Consider the following 14,240-nt stretch of genomic DNA (forward strand, 5'->3'; position numbering starts at 1 on the left):
CACACCACGGGGATATTTCACACGGGGAACAGCAAAACCACCGCCGATCGGCACAAGGCACGGCGTAGGCCGCGCTCACGGTAGTGCGCTCTCAGGCACGGCCACAAGGGCGGCAGAGGGCACCTCCGCCTAGCACTGGGGAGTGGGGACGCCTGGGAAAAGCTGCAGGACAATGGGGACAACACGTGCCTCTAGGCGCTTTGGTGGCTGCTGGTTTTGCACATGCCTAGCCACGTGGAGGGTGCTATTGGCGACAAATCAGCTAGGATGCCACCTCCTGGAAATAATCTGTAGGCCTATAACATAGACAGGAGTAAAAATAAGAAAGTAACACAGAACCCGAGTGGCACGTTAAGAAAACAATGGATATGACACAAACCTGGATGAACAGGTTCAGAAGAAAAATACCATACACTAAAAAAATAAAAAACTAAAAACTGTATTATCAAAAAAATGAAATGAAATAATACCTTCGAATTGAACTTTTGAAAAATAACACAATATTCTGAAAATATGACAAATATTTTCACTGTTTTTCAACATTCAATATTTTAAATATTCAATACAAATATTCATTAATCAATAATATTATTATACAATATTAATATAACAATTGTGAATATTAAATATAAAATTTATATTTTCAATATTCAATATTTTATAAATATTATGAAAAATAACACAATATACCAAATAACATAACAAACACCCTGGCAACGCCCGATCTCGTCTGATCTCGGAAGCTAAGCAGGGTCGGGCCCGGTTAGTACTTGGATGGGAGACCTCCTGGGAATACCGGGTGCTGTAGGCTTTTGTCTTTGCCGTCGGGGGGCCTTTGCGGGGCCAGGGGCGCCCCCTTTTGCCAGGGAGGCGGTGGCACAGGCCGTCGCCTGGGTGTCGGTTGATGGTGCGGGTGTGGGGAAGAGGGCTGTTGCCGGGGAAGAGGGTGCCTACGGCCATACCACCCTGGCAACGCCCGATCTCGTCTGATCTCGGAAGCTAAGCAGGGTCGGGCCCGGTTAGTACTTGGATGGGAGACCTCCTGGGAATACCGGGTGCTGTAGGCTTTTGTCTTTGCCGTCGGGGGGCCTTTGCGGGGCCAGGGGCGCCCCCTTTTGCCAGGGAGGCGGTGGCACAGGCCGTCGCCTGGGTGTCGGTTGATGGTGCGGGTGTGGGGAAGAGGGCTGTTGCCGGGGAAGAGGGTGCCTACGGCCATACCACCCTGGCAACGCCCGATCTCGTCTGATCTCGGAAGCTAAGCAGGGTCGGGCCCGGTTAGTACTTGGATGGGAGACCTCCTGGGAATACCGGGTGCTGTAGGCTTTTGTCTTTGCCGTCGGGGGGCCTTTGCGGGGCCAGGGGCGCCCCCTTTTGCCAGGGAGGCGGTGGCACAGGCCGTCGCCTAGGGTGTCGGTTGATGGTGCGGGTGTGGGGAAGAGGGCTGTTGCCGGGGAAGAGGGTGCCTACGGCCATACCACCCTGGCAACGCCCGATCTCGTCTGATCTCGGAAGCTAAGCAGGGTCGGGCCCGGTTAGTACTTGGATGGGAGACCTCCTGGGAATACCGGGTGCTGTAGGCTTTTGTCTTTGCCGTCGGGGGGCCTTTGCGGAGCCAGGGGCGCCCCCTTTTGCCAGGGAGGCGGTGGCACAGGCCGTCGCCTGGGTGTCGGTTGATGGTGCGGGTGTGGGGAAGAGGGCTGTTGCCGGGGAAGAGGGTGCCTACGGCCATACCACCCTGGCAACGCCCGATCTCGTCTGATCTCGGAAGCTAAGCAGGGTCGGGCCCGGTTAGTACTTGGATGGGAGACCTCCTGGGAATACCGGGTGCTGTAGGCTTTTGTCTTTGCCGTCGGGGGGCCTTTGCGGGGCCAGGGGCGCCCCCTTTTGCCAGGGAGGCGGTGGCACAGGCCGTCGCCTGGGTGTCGGTTGATGGTGCGGGTGTGGGGAAGAGGGCTGTTGCCGGGGAAGAGGGTGCCTACGGCCATACCACCCTGGCAACGCCCGATCTCGTCTGATCTCGGAAGCTAAGCAGGGTCGGGCCCGGTTAGTACTTGGATGGGAGACCTCCTGGGAATACCGGGTGCTGTAGGCTTTTGTCTTTGCCGTCGGGGGGCCTTTGCGGGGCCAGGGGCGCCCCCTTTTGCCAGGGAGGCGGTGGCACAGGCCGTCGCCTGGGTGTCGGTTGATGGTGCGGGTGTGGGGAAGAGGGCTGTTGCCGGGGAAGAGGGTGCCTACGGCCATACCACCCTGGCAACGCCCGATCTCGTCTGATCTCGGAAGCTAAGCAGGGTCGGGCCCGGTTAGTACTTGGATGGGAGACCTCCTGGGAATACCGGGTGCTGTAGGCTTTTGTCTTTGCCGTCGGGGGGCCTTTGCGGGGCCAGGGGCGCCCCCTTTTGCCAGGGAGGCGGTGGCACAGGCCGTCGCCTGGGTGTCGGTTGATGGTGCGGGTGTGGGGAAGAGGGCTGTTGCCGGGGAAGAGGGTGCCTACGGCCATACCACCCTGGCAACGCCTGATCTCGTCTGATCTCGGAAGCTAAGCAGGGTCGGGCCCGGTTAGTACTTGGATGGGAGACCTCCTGGGAATACCGGGTGCTGTAGGCTTTTGTCTTTGCCGTCGGGGGGCCTTTGCGGAGCCAGGGGCGCCCCCTTTTGCCAGGGAGGCGGTGGCACAGGCCGTCGCCTAGGGTGTCGGTTGATGGTGCGGGTGTGGGGAAGAGGGCTGTTGCCGGGGAAGAGGGTGCCTACGGCCATACCACCCTGGCAACGCCCGATCTCGTCTGATCTCGGAAGCTAAGCAGGGTCGGGCCCGGTTAGTACTTGGATGGGAGACCTCCTGGGAATACCGGGTGCTGTAGGCTTTTGTCTTTGCCGTCGGGGGGCCTTTGCGGGGCCAGGGGCGCCCCCTTTTGCCAGGGAGGCGGTGGCACAGGCCGTCGCCTGGGTGTCGGTTGATGGTGCGGGTGTGGGGAAGAGGGCTGTTGCCGGGGAAGAGGGTGCCTACGGCCATACCACCCTGGCAACGCCCGATCTCGTCTGATCTCGGAAGCTAAGCAGGGTCGGGCCCGGTTAGTACTTGGATGGGAGACCTCCTGGGAATACCGGGTGCTGTAGGCTTTTGTCTTTGCCGTCGGGGGGCCTTTGCGGGGCCAGGGGCGCCCCCTTTTGCCAGGGAGGCGGTGGCACAGGCCGTCGCCTGGGTGTCGGTTGATGGTGCGGGTGTGGGGAAGAGGGCTGTTGCCGGGGAAGAGGGTGCCTACGGCCATACCACCCTGGCAACGCCCGATCTCGTCTGATCTCGGAAGCTAAGCAGGGTCGGGCCCGGTTAGTACTTGGATGGGAGACCTCCTGGGAATACCGGGTGCTGTAGGCTTTTGTCTTTGCCGTCGGGGGGCCTTTGCGGGGCCAGGGGCGCCCCCTTTTGCCAGGGAGGCGGTGGCACAGGCCGTCGCCTGGGTGTCGGTTGATGGTGCGGGTGTGGGGAAGAGGGCTGTTGCCGGGGAAGAGGGTGCCTACGGCCATACCACCCTGGCAACGCCCGATCTCGTCTGATCTCGGAAGCTAAGCAGGGTCGGGCCCGGTTAGTACTTGGATGGGAGACCTCCTGGGAATACCGGGTGCTGTAGGCTTTTGTCTTTGCCGTCGGGGGGCCTTTGCGGGGCCAGGGGCGCCCCCTTTTGCCAGGGAGGCGGTGGCACAGGCCGTCGCCTGGGTGTCGGTTGATGGTGCGGGTGTGGGGAAGAGGGCTGTTGCCGGGGAAGAGGGTGCCTACGGCCATACCACCCTGGCAACGCCCGATCTCGTCTGATCTCGGAAGCTAAGCAGGGTCGGGCCCGGTTAGTACTTGGATGGGAGACCTCCTGGGAATACCGGGTGCTGTAGGCTTTTGTCTTTGCCGTCGGGGGGCCTTTGCGGGGCCAGGGGCGCCCCCTTTTGCCAGGGAGGCGGTGGCACAGGCCGTCGCCTGGGTGTCGGTTGATGGTGCGGGTGTGGGGAAGAGGGCTGTTGCCGGGGAAGAGGGTGCCTACGGCCATACCACCCTGGCAACGCCCGATCTCGTCTGATCTCGGAAGCTAAGCAGGGTCGGGCCCGGTTAGTACTTGGATGGGAGACCTCCTGGGAATACCGGGTGCTGTAGGCTTTTGTCTTTGCCGTCGGGGGGCCTTTGCGGGGCCAGGGGCGCCCCCTTTTGCCAGGGAGGCGGTGGCACAGGCCGTCGCCTGGGTGTCGGTTGATGGTGCGGGTGTGGGGAAGAGGGCTGTTGCCGGGGAAGAGGGTGCCTACGGCCATACCACCCTGGCAACGCCCGATCTCGTCTGATCTCGGAAGCTAAGCAGGGTCGGGCCCGGTTAGTACTTGGATGGGAGACCTCCTGGGAATACCGGGTGCTGTAGGCTTTTGTCTTTGCCGTCGGGGGGCCTTTGCGGGGCCAGGGGCGCCCCCTTTTGCCAGGGAGGCGGTGGCACAGGCCGTCGCCTGGGTGTCGGTTGATGGTGCGGGTGTGGGGAAGAGGGCTGTTGCCGGGGAAGAGGGTGCCTACGGCCATACCACCCTGGCAACGCCTGATCTCGTCTGATCTCGGAAGCTAAGCAGGGTCGGGCCCGGTTAGTACTTGGATGGGAGACCTCCTGGGAATACCGGGTGCTGTAGGCTTTTGTCTTTGCCGTCGGGGGGCCTTTGCGGAGCCAGGGGCGCCCCCTTTTGCCAGGGAGGCGGTGGCACAGGCCGTCGCCTAGGGTGTCGGTTGATGGTGCGGGTGTGGGGAAGAGGGCTGTTGCCGGGGAAGAGGGTGCCTACGGCCATACCACCCTGGCAACGCCCGATCTCGTCTGATCTCGGAAGCTAAGCAGGGTCGGGCCCGGTTAGTACTTGGATGGGAGACCTCCTGGGAATACCGGGTGCTGTAGGCTTTTGTCTTTGCCGTCGGGGGGCCTTTGCGGGGCCAGGGGCGCCCCCTTTTGCCAGGGAGGCGGTGGCACAGGCCGTCGCCTGGGTGTCGGTTGATGGTGCGGGTGTGGGGAAGAGGGCTGTTGCCGGGGAAGAGGGTGCCTACGGCCATACCACCCTGGCAACGCCTGATCTCGTCTGATCTCAGAAGCTAAGCAGGGTCGGGCCCGGTTAGTACTTGGATGGGAGACCTCCTGGGAATACCGGGTGCTGTAGGCTTTTGTCTTTGCCGTCGGGGGGCCTTTGCGGGGCCAGGGGCGCCCCCTTTTGCCAGGGAGGCGGTGGCACAGGCCGTCGCCTGGGTGTCGGTTGATGGTGCGGGTGTGGGGAAGAGGGCTGTTGCCGGGGAAGAGGGTGCCTACGGCCATACCACCCTGGCAACGCCCGATCTCGTCTGATCTCGGAAGCTAAGCAGGGTCGGGCCCGGTTAGTACTTGGATGGGAGACCTCCTGGGAATACCGGGTGCTGTAGGCTTTTGTCTTTGCCGTCGGGGGGCCTTTGCGGGGCCAGGGGCGCCCCCTTTTGCCAGGGAGGCGGTGGCACAGGCCGTCGCCTGGGTGTCGGTTGATGGTGCGGGTGTGGGGAAGAGGGCTGTTGCCGGGGAAGAGGGTGCCTACGGCCATACCACCCTGGCAACGCCCGATCTCGTCTGATCTCGGAAGCTAAGCAGGGTCGGGCCCGGTTAGTACTTGGATGGGAGACCTCCTGGGAATACCGGGTGCTGTAGGCTTTTGTCTTTGCCGTCGGGGGGCCTTTGCGGGGCCAGGGGCGCCCCCTTTTGCCAGGGAGGCGGTGGCACAGGCCGTCGCCTGGGTGTCGGTTGATGGTGCGGGTGTGGGGAAGAGGGCTGTTGCCGGGGAAGAGGGTGCCTACGGCCATACCACCCTGGCAACGCCCGATCTCGTCTGATCTCGGAAGCTAAGCAGGGTCGGGCCCGGTTAGTACTTGGATGGGAGACCTCCTGGGAATACCGGGTGCTGTAGGCTTTTGTCTTTGCCGTCGGGGGGCCTTTGCGGGGCCAGGGGCGCCCCCTTTTGCCAGGGAGGCGGTGGCACAGGCCGTCGCCTGGGTGTCGGTTGATGGTGCGGGTGTGGGGAAGAGGGCTGTTGCCGGGGAAGAGGGTGCCTACGGCCATACCACCCTGGCAACGCCCGATCTCGTCTGATCTCGGAAGCTAAGCAGGGTCGGGCCCGGTTAGTACTTGGATGGGAGACCTCCTGGGAATACCGGGTGCTGTAGGCTTTTGTCTTTGCCGTCGGGGGGCCTTTGCGGGGCCAGGGGCGCCCCCTTTTGCCAGGGAGGCGGTGGCACAGGCCGTCGCCTGGGTGTCGGTTGATGGTGCGGGTGTGGGGAAGAGGGCTGTTGCCGGGGAAGAGGGTGCCTACGGCCATACCACCCTGGCAACGCCCGATCTCGTCTGATCTCGGAAGCTAAGCAGGGTCGGGCCCGGTTAGTACTTGGATGGGAGACCTCCTGGGAATACCGGGTGCTGTAGGCTTTTGTCTTTGCCGTCGGGGGGCCTTTGCGGGGCCAGGGGCGCCCCCTTTTGCCAGGGAGGCGGTGGCACAGGCCGTCGCCTGGGTGTCGGTTGATGGTGCGGGTGTGGGGAAGAGGGCTGTTGCCGGGGAAGAGGGTGCCTACGGCCATACCACCCTGGCAACGCCCTGATCTCGTCTGATCTCGGAAGCTAAGCAGGGTCGGGCCCGGTTAGTACTTGGATGGGAGACCTCCTGGGAATACCGGGTGCTGTAGGCTTTTGTCTTTGCCGTCGGGGGGCCTTTGCGGGGCCAGGGGCGCCCCCTTTTGCCAGGGAGGCGGTGGCACAGGCCGTCGCCTGGGTGTCGGTTGATGGTGCGGGTGTGGGGAAGAGGGCTGTTGCCGGGGAAGAGGGTGCCTACGGCCATACCACCCTGGCAACGCCCGATCTCGTCTGATCTCGGAAGCTAAGCAGGGTCGGGCCCGGTTAGTACTTGGATGGGAGACCTCCTGGGAATACCGGGTGCTGTAGGCTTTTGTCTTTGCCGTCGGGGGGCCTTTGCGGGGCCAGGGGCGCCCCCTTTTGCCAGGGAGGCGGTGGCACAGGCCGTCGCCTGGGTGTCGGTTGATGGTGCGGGTGTGGGGAAGAGGGCTGTTGCCGGGGAAGAGGGTGCCTACGGCCATACCACCCTGGCAACGCCCGATCTCGTCTGATCTCGGAAGCTAAGCAGGGTCGGGCCCGGTTAGTACTTGGATGGGAGACCTCCTGGGAATACCGGGTGCTGTAGGCTTTTGTCTTTGCCGTCGGGGGGCCTTTGCGGGGCCAGGGGCGCCCCCTTTTGCCAGGGAGGCGGTGGCACAGGCCGTCGCCTGGGTGTCGGTTGATGGTGCGGGTGTGGGGAAGAGGGCTGTTGCCGGGGAAGAGGGTGCCTACGGCCATACCACCCTGGCAACGCCCGATCTCGTCTGATCTCGGAAGCTAAGCAGGGTCGGGCCCGGTTAGTACTTGGATGGGAGACCTCCTGGGAATACCGGGTGCTGTAGGCTTTTGTCTTTGCCGTCGGGGGGCCTTTGCGGGGCCAGGGGCGCCCCCTTTTGCCAGGGAGGCGGTGGCACAGGCCGTCGCCTGGGTGTCGGTTGATGGTGCGGGTGTGGGGAAGAGGGCTGTTGCCGGGGAAGAGGGTGCCTACGGCCATACCACCCTGGCAACGCCCGATCTCGTCTGATCTCGGAAGCTAAGCAGGGTCGGGCCCGGTTAGTACTTGGATGGGAGACCTCCTGGGAATACCGGGTGCTGTAGGCTTTTGTCTTTGCCGTCGGGGGGCCTTTGCGGGGCCAGGGGCGCCCCCTTTTGGCCAGGGAGGCGGTGGCACAGGCCGTCGCCTGGGTGTCGGTTGATGGTGCGGGTGTGGGGAAGAGGGCTGTTGCCGGGGAAGAGGGTGCCTACGGCCATACCACCCTGGCAACGCCCGATCTCGTCTGATCTCGGAAGCTAAGCAGGGTCGGGCCCGGTTAGTACTTGGATGGGAGACCTCCTGGGAATACCGGGTGCTGTAGGCTTTTGTCTTTGCCGTCGGGGGGCCTTTGCGGGGCCAGGGGCGCCCCCTTTTGGCCAGGGAGGCGGTGGCACAGGCCGTCGCCTGGGTGTCGGTTGATGGTGCGGGTGTGGGGAAGAGGGCTGTTGCCGGGGAAGAGGGTGCCTACGGCCATACCACCCTGGCAACGCCCGATCTCGTCTGATCTCGGAAGCTAAGCAGGGTCGGGCCCGGTTAGTACTTGGATGGGAGACCTCCTGGGAATACCGGGTGCTGTAGGCTTTTGTCTTTGCCGTCGGGGGGCCTTTGCGGGGCCAGGGGCGCCCCCTTTTGCCAGGGAGGCGGTGGCACAGGCCGTCGCCTGGGTGTCGGTTGATGGTGCGGGTGTGGGGAAGAGGGCTGTTGCCGGGGAAGAGGGTGCCTACGGCCATACCACCCTGGCAACGCCCGATCTCGTCTGATCTCGGAAGCTAAGCAGGGTCGGGCCCGGTTAGTACTTGGATGGGAGACCTCCTGGGAATACCGGGTGCTGTAGGCTTTTGTCTTTGCCGTCGGGGGGCCTTTGCGGGGCCAGGGGCGCCCCCTTTTGCCAGGGAGGCGGTGGCACAGGCCGTCGCCTGGGTGTCGGTTGATGGTGCGGGTGTGGGGAAGAGGGCTGTTGCCGGGGAAGAGGGTGCCTACGGCCATACCACCCTGGCAACGCCCGATCTCGTCTGATCTCGGAAGCTAAGCAGGGTCGGGCCCGGTTAGTACTTGGATGGGAGACCTCCTGGGAATACCGGGTGCTGTAGGCTTTTGTCTTTGCCGTCGGGGGGCCTTTGCGGGGCCAGGGGCGCCCCCTTTTGCCAGGGAGGCGGTGGCACAGGCCGTCGCCTGGGTGTCGGTTGATGGTGCGGGTGTGGGGAAGAGGGCTGTTGCCGGGGAAGAGGGTGCCTACGGCCATACCACCCTGGCAACGCCCGATCTCGTCTGATCTCGGAAGCTAAGCAGGGTCGGGCCCGGTTAGTACTTGGATGGGAGACCTCCTGGGAATACCGGGTGCTGTAGGCTTTTGTCTTTGCCGTCGGGGGGCCTTTGCGGGGCCAGGGGCGCCCCCTTTTGCCAGGGAGGCGGTGGCACAGGCCGTCGCCTGGGTGTCGGTTGATGGTGCGGGTGTGGGGAAGAGGGCTGTTGCCGGGGAAGAGGGTGCCTACGGCCATACCACCCTGGCAACGCCCGATCTCGTCTGATCTCGGAAGCTAAGCAGGGTCGGGCCCGGTTAGTACTTGGATGGGAGACCTCCTGGGAATACCGGGTGCTGTAGGCTTTTGTCTTTGCCGTCGGGGGGCCTTTGCGGGGCCAGGGGCGCCCCCTTTTGCCAGGGAGGCGGTGGCACAGGCCGTCGCCTGGGTGTCGGTTGATGGTGCGGGTGTGGGGAAGAGGGCTGTTGCCGGGGAAGAGGGTGCCTACGGCCATACCACCCTGGCAACGCCCGATCTCGTCTGATCTCGGAAGCTAAGCAGGGTCGGGCCCGGTTAGTACTTGGATGGGAGACCTCCTGGGAATACCGGGTGCTGTAGGCTTTTGTCTTTGCCGTCGGGGGGCCTTTGCGGGGCCAGGGGCGCCCCCTTTTGCCAGGGAGGCGGTGGCACAGGCCGTCGCCTGGGTGTCGGTTGATGGTGCGGGTGTGGGGAAGAGGGCTGTTGCCGGGGAAGAGGGTGCCTACGGCCATACCACCCTGGCAACGCCCGATCTCGTCTGATCTCGGAAGCTAAGCAGGGTCGGGCCCGGTTAGTACTTGGATGGGAGACCTCCTGGGAATACCGGGTGCTGTAGGCTTTTGTCTTTGCCGTCGGGGGGCCTTTGCGGGGCCAGGGGCGCCCCCTTTTGCCAGGGAGGCGGTGGCACAGGCCGTCGCCTGGGTGTCGGTTGATGGTGCGGGTGTGGGGAAGAGGGCTGTTGCCGGGGAAGAGGGTGCCTACGGCCATACCACCCTGGCAACGCCCGATCTCGTCTGATCTCGGAAGCTAAGCAGGGTCGGGCCCGGTTAGTACTTGGATGGGAGACCTCCTGGGAATACCGGGTGCTGTAGGCTTTTGTCTTTGCCGTCGGGGGGCCTTTGCGGGGCCAGGGGCGCCCCTTTTGGCCAGGGAGGCGGTGGCACAGGCCGTCGCCTGGGTGTCGGTTGATGGTGCGGGTGTGGGGAAGAGGGCTGTTGCCGGGGAAGAGGGTGCCTACGGCCATACCACCCTGGCAACGCCCGATCTCGTCTGATCTCGGAAGCTAAGCAGGGTCGGGCCCGGTTAGTACTTGGATGGGAGACCTCCTGGGAATACCGGGTGCTGTAGGCTTTTGTCTTTGCCGTCGGGGGGCCTTTGCGGGGCCAGGGGCGCCCCCTTTTGCCAGGGAGGCGGTGGCACAGGCCGTCGCCTGGGTGTCGGTTGATGGTGCGGGTGTGGGGAAGAGGGCTGTTGCCGGGGAAGAGGGTGCCTACGGCCATACCACCCTGGCAACGCCCGATCTCGTCTGATCTCGGAAGCTAAGCAGGGTCGGGCCCGGTTAGTACTTGGATGGGAGACCTCCTGGGAATACCGGGTGCTGTAGGCTTTTGTCTTTGCCGTCGGGGGGCCTTTGCGGGGCCAGGGGCGCCCCCTTTTGCCAGGGAGGCGGTGGCACAGGCCGTCGCCTGGGTGTCGGTTGATGGTGCGGGTGTGGGGAAGAGGGCTGTTGCCGGGGAAGAGGGTGCCTACGGCCATACCACCCTGGCAACGCCCGATCTCGTCTGATCTCGGAAGCTAAGCAGGGTCGGGCCCGGTTAGTACTTGGATGGGAGACCTCCTGGGAATACCGGGTGCTGTAGGCTTTTGTCTTTGCCGTCGGGGGGCCTTTGCGGGGCCAGGGGCGCCCCCTTTTGCCAGGGAGGCGGTGGCACAGGCCGTCGCCTGGGTGTCGGTTGATGGTGCGGGTGTGGGGAAGAGGGCTGTTGCCGGGGAAGAGGGTGCCTACGGCCATACCACCCTGGCAACGCCCGATCTCGTCTGATCTCGGAAGCTAAGCAGGGTCGGGCCCGGTTAGTACTTGGATGGGAGACCTCCTGGGAATACCGGGTGCTGTAGGCTTTTGTCTTTGCCGTCGGGGGGCCTTTGCGGGGCCAGGGGCGCCCCCTTTTGCCAGGGAGGCGGTGGCACAGGCCGTCGCCTGGGTGTCGGTTGATGGTGCGGGTGTGGGGAAGAGGGCTGTTGCCGGGGAAGAGGGTGCCTACGGCCATACCACCCTGGCAACGCCCGATCTCGTCTGATCTCGGAAGCTAAGCAGGGTCGGGCCCGGTTAGTACTTGGATGGGAGACCTCCTGGGAATACCGGGTGCTGTAGGCTTTTGTCTTTGCCGTCGGGGGGCCTTTGCGGGGCCAGGGGCGCCCCCTTTTGCCAGGGAGGCGGTGGCACAGGCCGTCGCCTGGGTGTCGGTTGATGGTGCGGGTGTGGGGAAGAGGGCTGTTGCCGGGGAAGAGGGTGCCTACGGCCATACCACCCTGGCAACGCCCGATCTCGTCTGATCTCGGAAGCTAAGCAGGGTCGGGCCCGGTTAGTACTTGGATGGGAGACCTCCTGGGAATACCGGGTGCTGTAGGCTTTTGTCTTTGCCGTCGGGGGGCCTTTGCGGGGCCAGGGGCGCCCCCTTTTGCCAGGGAGGCGGTGGCACAGGCCGTCGCCTGGGTGTCGGTTGATGGTGCGGGTGTGGGGAAGAGGGCTGTTGCCGGGGAAGAGGGTGCCTACGGCCATACCACCCTGGCAACGCCCGATCTCGTCTGATCTCGGAAGCTAAGCAGGGTCGGGCCCGGTTAGTACTTGGATGGGAGACCTCCTGGGAATACCGGGTGCTGTAGGCTTTTGTCTTTGCCGTCGGGGGGCCTTTGCGGGGCCAGGGGCGCCCCCTTTTGCCAGGGAGGCGGTGGCACAGGCCGTCGCCTGGGTGTCGGTTGATGGTGCGGGTGTGGGGAAGAGGGCTGTTGCCGGGGAAGAGGGTGCCTACGGCCATACCACCCTGGCAACGCCCGATCTCGTCTGATCTCGGAAGCTAAGCAGGGTCGGGCCCGGTTAGTACTTGGATGGGAGACCTCCTGGGAATACCGGGTGCTGTAGGCTTTTGTCTTTGCCGTCGGGGGGCCTTTGCGGGGCCAGGGGCGCCCCCTTTTGCCAGGGAGGCGGTGGCACAGGCCGTCGCCTGGGTGTCGGTTGATGGTGCGGGTGTGGGGAAGAGGGCTGTTGCCGGGGAAGAGGGTGCCTACGGCCATACCACCCTGGCAACGCCCGATCTCGTCTGATCTCGGAAGCTAAGCAGGGTCGGGCCCGGTTAGTACTTGGATGGGAGACCTCCTGGGAATACCGGGTGCTGTAGGCTTTTGTCTTTGCCGTCGGGGGGCCTTTGCGGGGCCAGGGGCGCCCCCTTTTGCCAGGGAGGCGGTGGCACAGGCCGTCGCCTGGGTGTCGGTTGATGGTGCGGGTGTGGGGAAGAGGGCTGTTGCCGGGGAAGAGGGTGCCTACGGCCATACCACCCTGGCAACGCCCGATCTCGTCTGATCTCGGAAGCTAAGCAGGGTCGGGCCCGGTTAGTACTTGGATGGGAGACCTCCTGGGAATACCGGGTGCTGTAGGCTTTTGTCTTTGCCGTCGGGGGGCCTTTGCGGGGCCAGGGGCGCCCCCTTTTGGCCAGGGAGGCGGTGGCACAGGCCGTCGCCTGGGTGTCGGTTGATGGTGCGGGTGTGGGGAAGAGGGCTGTTGCCGGGGAAGAGGGTGCCTACGGCCATACCACCCTGGCAACGCCCGATCTCGTCTGATCTCGGAAGCTAAGCAGGGTCGGGCCCGGTTAGTACTTGGATGGGAGACCTCCTGGGAATACCGGGTGCTGTAGGCTTTTGTCTTTGCCGTCGGGGGGCCTTTGCGGGGCCAGGGGCGCCCCCTTTTGGCCAGGGAGGCGGTGGCACAGGCCGTCGCCTGGGTGTCGGTTGATGGTGCGGGTGTGGGGAAGAGGGCTGTTGCCGGGGAAGAGGGTGCCTACGGCCATACCACCCTGGCAACGCCCGATCTCGTCTGATCTCGGAAGCTAAGCAGGGTCGGGCCCGGTTAGTACTTGGATGGGAGACCTCCTGGGAATACCGGGTGCTGTAGGCTTTTGTCTTTGCCGTCGGGGGGCCTTTGCGGGGCCAGGGGCGCCCCCTTTTGCCAGGGAGGCGGTGGCACAGGCCGTCGCCTGGGTGTCGGTTGATGGTGCGGGTGTGGGGAAGAGGGCTGTTGCCGGGGAAGAGGGTGCCTACGGCCATACCACCCTGGCAACGCCCGATCTCGTCTGATCTCGGAAGCTAAGCAGGGTCGGGCCCGGTTAGTACTTGGATGGGAGACCTCCTGGGAATACCGGGTGCTGTAGGCTTTTGTCTTTGCCGTCGGGGGGCCTTTGCGGGGCCAGGGGCGCCCCCTTTTGCCAGGGAGGCGGTGGCACAGGCCGTCGCCTGGGTGTCGGTTGATGGTGCGGGTGTGGGGAAGAGGGCTGTTGCCGGGGAAGAGGGTGCCTACGGCCATACCACCCTGGCAACGCCCGATCTCGTCTGATCTCGGAAGCTAAGCAGGGTCGGGCCCGGTTAGTACTTGGATGGGAGACCTCCTGGGAATACCGGGTGCTGTAGGCTTTTGTCTTTGCCGTCGGGGGGCCTTTGCGGGGCCAGGGGCGCCCCCTTTTGCCAGGGAGGCGGTGGCACAGGCCGTCGCCTGGGTGTCGGTTGATGGTGCGGGTGTGGGGAAGAGGGCTGTTGCCGGGGAAGAGGGTGCCTACGGCCATACCACCCTGGCAACGCCCGATCTCGTCTGATCTCGGAAGCTAAGCAGGGTCGGGCCCGGTTAGTACTTGGATGGGAGACCTCCTGGGAATACCGGGTGCTGTAGGCTTTTGTCTTTGCCGTCGGGGGGCCTTTGCGGGGCCAGGGGCGCCCCCTTTTGCCAGGGAGGCGGTGGCACAGGCCGTCGCCTGGGTGTCGGTTGATGGTGCGGGTGTGGGGAAGAGGGCTGTTGCCGGGGAAGAGGGTGCCTACGGCCATACCACCCTGGCAACGCCCGATCTCGTCTGATCTCGGAAGCTAAGCAGGGTCGGGCCCGGTTAGTACTTGGATGGGAGACCTCCTGGGAATACCGGGTGCTGTAGGCTTTTGTCTTTGCCGTCGGGGGGCCTTTGCGGGGCCAGGGGCGCCCCCTTTTGCCAGGGAGGCGGTGGCACAGGCCGTCGCCTGGGTGTCGGTTGATGGTGCGGGTGTGGG

The 14,240-nt window shown here is 64.2% G+C and overlaps 1 protein-coding gene, 52 non-coding genes and 1 pseudogene across 53 annotated transcripts in view; all 54 read left to right on the top strand.

Moving 5' to 3' along the window:
- SCLY (selenocysteine lyase) overlaps positions 1 to 14,240 on the top strand; it is a 41,731-nt gene that overhangs the window by 193 nt on the left and 27,298 nt on the right. The window lies entirely within an intron of this gene.
- On the top strand, positions 693 to 811 carry LOC136791533 (5S ribosomal RNA; annotated as a pseudogene).
- On the top strand, positions 949 to 1,067 carry LOC125182713 (5S ribosomal RNA). Its single transcript, XR_007163095.1, has one exon. It is a non-coding gene; the product is annotated as a 5S ribosomal RNA (ribosomal RNA).
- Positions 1,205 to 1,323, top strand: LOC136791539 (5S ribosomal RNA). The gene has a single exon (XR_010833787.1). It is a non-coding gene; the product is annotated as a 5S ribosomal RNA (ribosomal RNA).
- LOC136791550 (5S ribosomal RNA) lies at positions 1,462 to 1,580 on the top strand. Its single transcript, XR_010833798.1, has one exon. It is a non-coding gene; the product is annotated as a 5S ribosomal RNA (ribosomal RNA).
- Positions 1,718 to 1,836, top strand: LOC136791562 (5S ribosomal RNA). The gene has a single exon (XR_010833809.1). It is a non-coding gene; the product is annotated as a 5S ribosomal RNA (ribosomal RNA).
- Positions 1,974 to 2,092, top strand: LOC136791574 (5S ribosomal RNA). Its single transcript, XR_010833821.1, has one exon. It is a non-coding gene; the product is annotated as a 5S ribosomal RNA (ribosomal RNA).
- LOC125182712 (5S ribosomal RNA) lies at positions 2,230 to 2,348 on the top strand. The gene has a single exon (XR_007163094.1). It is a non-coding gene; the product is annotated as a 5S ribosomal RNA (ribosomal RNA).
- On the top strand, positions 2,486 to 2,604 carry LOC136791529 (5S ribosomal RNA). Its single transcript, XR_010833777.1, has one exon. It is a non-coding gene; the product is annotated as a 5S ribosomal RNA (ribosomal RNA).
- Positions 2,743 to 2,861, top strand: LOC136791503 (5S ribosomal RNA). The gene has a single exon (XR_010833749.1). It is a non-coding gene; the product is annotated as a 5S ribosomal RNA (ribosomal RNA).
- On the top strand, positions 2,999 to 3,117 carry LOC136791514 (5S ribosomal RNA). The gene has a single exon (XR_010833762.1). It is a non-coding gene; the product is annotated as a 5S ribosomal RNA (ribosomal RNA).
- On the top strand, positions 3,255 to 3,373 carry LOC136791525 (5S ribosomal RNA). The gene has a single exon (XR_010833773.1). It is a non-coding gene; the product is annotated as a 5S ribosomal RNA (ribosomal RNA).
- Positions 3,511 to 3,629, top strand: LOC136791532 (5S ribosomal RNA). Its single transcript, XR_010833780.1, has one exon. It is a non-coding gene; the product is annotated as a 5S ribosomal RNA (ribosomal RNA).
- LOC136791534 (5S ribosomal RNA) lies at positions 3,767 to 3,885 on the top strand. The gene has a single exon (XR_010833782.1). It is a non-coding gene; the product is annotated as a 5S ribosomal RNA (ribosomal RNA).
- On the top strand, positions 4,023 to 4,141 carry LOC136791535 (5S ribosomal RNA). The gene has a single exon (XR_010833783.1). It is a non-coding gene; the product is annotated as a 5S ribosomal RNA (ribosomal RNA).
- LOC136791536 (5S ribosomal RNA) lies at positions 4,279 to 4,397 on the top strand. Its single transcript, XR_010833784.1, has one exon. It is a non-coding gene; the product is annotated as a 5S ribosomal RNA (ribosomal RNA).
- LOC136791530 (5S ribosomal RNA) lies at positions 4,535 to 4,653 on the top strand. Its single transcript, XR_010833778.1, has one exon. It is a non-coding gene; the product is annotated as a 5S ribosomal RNA (ribosomal RNA).
- On the top strand, positions 4,792 to 4,910 carry LOC136791537 (5S ribosomal RNA). Its single transcript, XR_010833785.1, has one exon. It is a non-coding gene; the product is annotated as a 5S ribosomal RNA (ribosomal RNA).
- Positions 5,048 to 5,166, top strand: LOC136791528 (5S ribosomal RNA). The gene has a single exon (XR_010833776.1). It is a non-coding gene; the product is annotated as a 5S ribosomal RNA (ribosomal RNA).
- Positions 5,304 to 5,422, top strand: LOC136791538 (5S ribosomal RNA). The gene has a single exon (XR_010833786.1). It is a non-coding gene; the product is annotated as a 5S ribosomal RNA (ribosomal RNA).
- LOC136791540 (5S ribosomal RNA) lies at positions 5,560 to 5,678 on the top strand. The gene has a single exon (XR_010833788.1). It is a non-coding gene; the product is annotated as a 5S ribosomal RNA (ribosomal RNA).
- On the top strand, positions 5,816 to 5,934 carry LOC136791541 (5S ribosomal RNA). Its single transcript, XR_010833789.1, has one exon. It is a non-coding gene; the product is annotated as a 5S ribosomal RNA (ribosomal RNA).
- LOC136791542 (5S ribosomal RNA) lies at positions 6,072 to 6,190 on the top strand. Its single transcript, XR_010833790.1, has one exon. It is a non-coding gene; the product is annotated as a 5S ribosomal RNA (ribosomal RNA).
- LOC136791543 (5S ribosomal RNA) lies at positions 6,328 to 6,446 on the top strand. Its single transcript, XR_010833791.1, has one exon. It is a non-coding gene; the product is annotated as a 5S ribosomal RNA (ribosomal RNA).
- Positions 6,584 to 6,703, top strand: LOC136791531 (5S ribosomal RNA). Its single transcript, XR_010833779.1, has one exon. It is a non-coding gene; the product is annotated as a 5S ribosomal RNA (ribosomal RNA).
- LOC136791544 (5S ribosomal RNA) lies at positions 6,841 to 6,959 on the top strand. The gene has a single exon (XR_010833792.1). It is a non-coding gene; the product is annotated as a 5S ribosomal RNA (ribosomal RNA).
- On the top strand, positions 7,097 to 7,215 carry LOC136791545 (5S ribosomal RNA). Its single transcript, XR_010833793.1, has one exon. It is a non-coding gene; the product is annotated as a 5S ribosomal RNA (ribosomal RNA).
- LOC136791546 (5S ribosomal RNA) lies at positions 7,353 to 7,471 on the top strand. The gene has a single exon (XR_010833794.1). It is a non-coding gene; the product is annotated as a 5S ribosomal RNA (ribosomal RNA).
- LOC136791547 (5S ribosomal RNA) lies at positions 7,609 to 7,727 on the top strand. The gene has a single exon (XR_010833795.1). It is a non-coding gene; the product is annotated as a 5S ribosomal RNA (ribosomal RNA).
- Positions 7,866 to 7,984, top strand: LOC136791548 (5S ribosomal RNA). The gene has a single exon (XR_010833796.1). It is a non-coding gene; the product is annotated as a 5S ribosomal RNA (ribosomal RNA).
- Positions 8,123 to 8,241, top strand: LOC136791549 (5S ribosomal RNA). The gene has a single exon (XR_010833797.1). It is a non-coding gene; the product is annotated as a 5S ribosomal RNA (ribosomal RNA).
- Positions 8,379 to 8,497, top strand: LOC136791551 (5S ribosomal RNA). The gene has a single exon (XR_010833799.1). It is a non-coding gene; the product is annotated as a 5S ribosomal RNA (ribosomal RNA).
- Positions 8,635 to 8,753, top strand: LOC136791552 (5S ribosomal RNA). Its single transcript, XR_010833800.1, has one exon. It is a non-coding gene; the product is annotated as a 5S ribosomal RNA (ribosomal RNA).
- Positions 8,891 to 9,009, top strand: LOC136791553 (5S ribosomal RNA). Its single transcript, XR_010833801.1, has one exon. It is a non-coding gene; the product is annotated as a 5S ribosomal RNA (ribosomal RNA).
- On the top strand, positions 9,147 to 9,265 carry LOC136791554 (5S ribosomal RNA). The gene has a single exon (XR_010833802.1). It is a non-coding gene; the product is annotated as a 5S ribosomal RNA (ribosomal RNA).
- On the top strand, positions 9,403 to 9,521 carry LOC136791555 (5S ribosomal RNA). Its single transcript, XR_010833803.1, has one exon. It is a non-coding gene; the product is annotated as a 5S ribosomal RNA (ribosomal RNA).
- Positions 9,659 to 9,777, top strand: LOC136791556 (5S ribosomal RNA). The gene has a single exon (XR_010833804.1). It is a non-coding gene; the product is annotated as a 5S ribosomal RNA (ribosomal RNA).
- On the top strand, positions 9,915 to 10,033 carry LOC136791557 (5S ribosomal RNA). The gene has a single exon (XR_010833805.1). It is a non-coding gene; the product is annotated as a 5S ribosomal RNA (ribosomal RNA).
- LOC136791559 (5S ribosomal RNA) lies at positions 10,171 to 10,289 on the top strand. The gene has a single exon (XR_010833806.1). It is a non-coding gene; the product is annotated as a 5S ribosomal RNA (ribosomal RNA).
- On the top strand, positions 10,427 to 10,545 carry LOC136791560 (5S ribosomal RNA). The gene has a single exon (XR_010833807.1). It is a non-coding gene; the product is annotated as a 5S ribosomal RNA (ribosomal RNA).
- Positions 10,683 to 10,801, top strand: LOC136791561 (5S ribosomal RNA). Its single transcript, XR_010833808.1, has one exon. It is a non-coding gene; the product is annotated as a 5S ribosomal RNA (ribosomal RNA).
- LOC136791563 (5S ribosomal RNA) lies at positions 10,939 to 11,057 on the top strand. Its single transcript, XR_010833810.1, has one exon. It is a non-coding gene; the product is annotated as a 5S ribosomal RNA (ribosomal RNA).
- LOC136791564 (5S ribosomal RNA) lies at positions 11,195 to 11,313 on the top strand. Its single transcript, XR_010833812.1, has one exon. It is a non-coding gene; the product is annotated as a 5S ribosomal RNA (ribosomal RNA).
- On the top strand, positions 11,451 to 11,569 carry LOC136791565 (5S ribosomal RNA). The gene has a single exon (XR_010833813.1). It is a non-coding gene; the product is annotated as a 5S ribosomal RNA (ribosomal RNA).
- On the top strand, positions 11,707 to 11,825 carry LOC136791566 (5S ribosomal RNA). Its single transcript, XR_010833814.1, has one exon. It is a non-coding gene; the product is annotated as a 5S ribosomal RNA (ribosomal RNA).
- LOC136791567 (5S ribosomal RNA) lies at positions 11,963 to 12,081 on the top strand. The gene has a single exon (XR_010833815.1). It is a non-coding gene; the product is annotated as a 5S ribosomal RNA (ribosomal RNA).
- Positions 12,219 to 12,337, top strand: LOC136791568 (5S ribosomal RNA). Its single transcript, XR_010833816.1, has one exon. It is a non-coding gene; the product is annotated as a 5S ribosomal RNA (ribosomal RNA).
- Positions 12,475 to 12,593, top strand: LOC136791570 (5S ribosomal RNA). Its single transcript, XR_010833817.1, has one exon. It is a non-coding gene; the product is annotated as a 5S ribosomal RNA (ribosomal RNA).
- Positions 12,732 to 12,850, top strand: LOC136791571 (5S ribosomal RNA). The gene has a single exon (XR_010833818.1). It is a non-coding gene; the product is annotated as a 5S ribosomal RNA (ribosomal RNA).
- Positions 12,989 to 13,107, top strand: LOC136791572 (5S ribosomal RNA). The gene has a single exon (XR_010833819.1). It is a non-coding gene; the product is annotated as a 5S ribosomal RNA (ribosomal RNA).
- Positions 13,245 to 13,363, top strand: LOC136791573 (5S ribosomal RNA). The gene has a single exon (XR_010833820.1). It is a non-coding gene; the product is annotated as a 5S ribosomal RNA (ribosomal RNA).
- On the top strand, positions 13,501 to 13,619 carry LOC136791575 (5S ribosomal RNA). Its single transcript, XR_010833823.1, has one exon. It is a non-coding gene; the product is annotated as a 5S ribosomal RNA (ribosomal RNA).
- LOC136791576 (5S ribosomal RNA) lies at positions 13,757 to 13,875 on the top strand. The gene has a single exon (XR_010833824.1). It is a non-coding gene; the product is annotated as a 5S ribosomal RNA (ribosomal RNA).
- Positions 14,013 to 14,131, top strand: LOC136791577 (5S ribosomal RNA). Its single transcript, XR_010833825.1, has one exon. It is a non-coding gene; the product is annotated as a 5S ribosomal RNA (ribosomal RNA).

This window comes from Anser cygnoides, chromosome 9 (genome assembly GCF_040182565.1).
Source record: "Anser cygnoides isolate HZ-2024a breed goose chromosome 9, Taihu_goose_T2T_genome, whole genome shotgun sequence".
In the NCBI taxonomy this organism is placed as follows: domain Eukaryota; kingdom Metazoa; phylum Chordata; class Aves; order Anseriformes; family Anatidae; genus Anser; species Anser cygnoides.